The sequence below is a fragment of the Octopus bimaculoides genome, chromosome 7 (assembly GCF_046866305.1).
Source record: "Octopus bimaculoides isolate indiv1 chromosome 7, ASM4686630v1, whole genome shotgun sequence".
In the NCBI taxonomy this organism is placed as follows: Eukaryota; Metazoa; Mollusca; class Cephalopoda; order Octopoda; family Octopodidae; genus Octopus; species Octopus bimaculoides.
The window spans coordinates 90,063,318-90,063,723 of NC_142934.1; positions in this window are offsets into that span (position 1 = coordinate 90,063,318).

Genomic DNA, 406 nt, shown 5'->3' on the forward strand with positions numbered 1-406 from the left:
TGTGCGACACATGATTTCAGAAAATCGCAAGTGATACGAAGTAAATTGACTTTTGATAGATGAAATTGTTGTATTCATTGTTTCCCTCGTATCTTGTTTATTTAATGATGTTCTAGAAACACTCTCTTGTGTTGATATATATATATTTATTAATAAATCTCAGGGTAGCAAAAAAATTTAGAAATTCTTTTTGCTACCAGTGGTCTAGCGAGAAGAAAAAAACTAGTCAATAGACTATATATTATTCATATAAATACATACAGTGTACATTTAAACACATAAAAGAGATGTCCATAATAGGACATCTAACCCGCTAGAAGGAGCAGTTAAACTCCAAATCACAATTAGGGATAATTTCGAAAGGGAATGAAAATAAAAACATTTACCATCTATTTCTTGAACTATG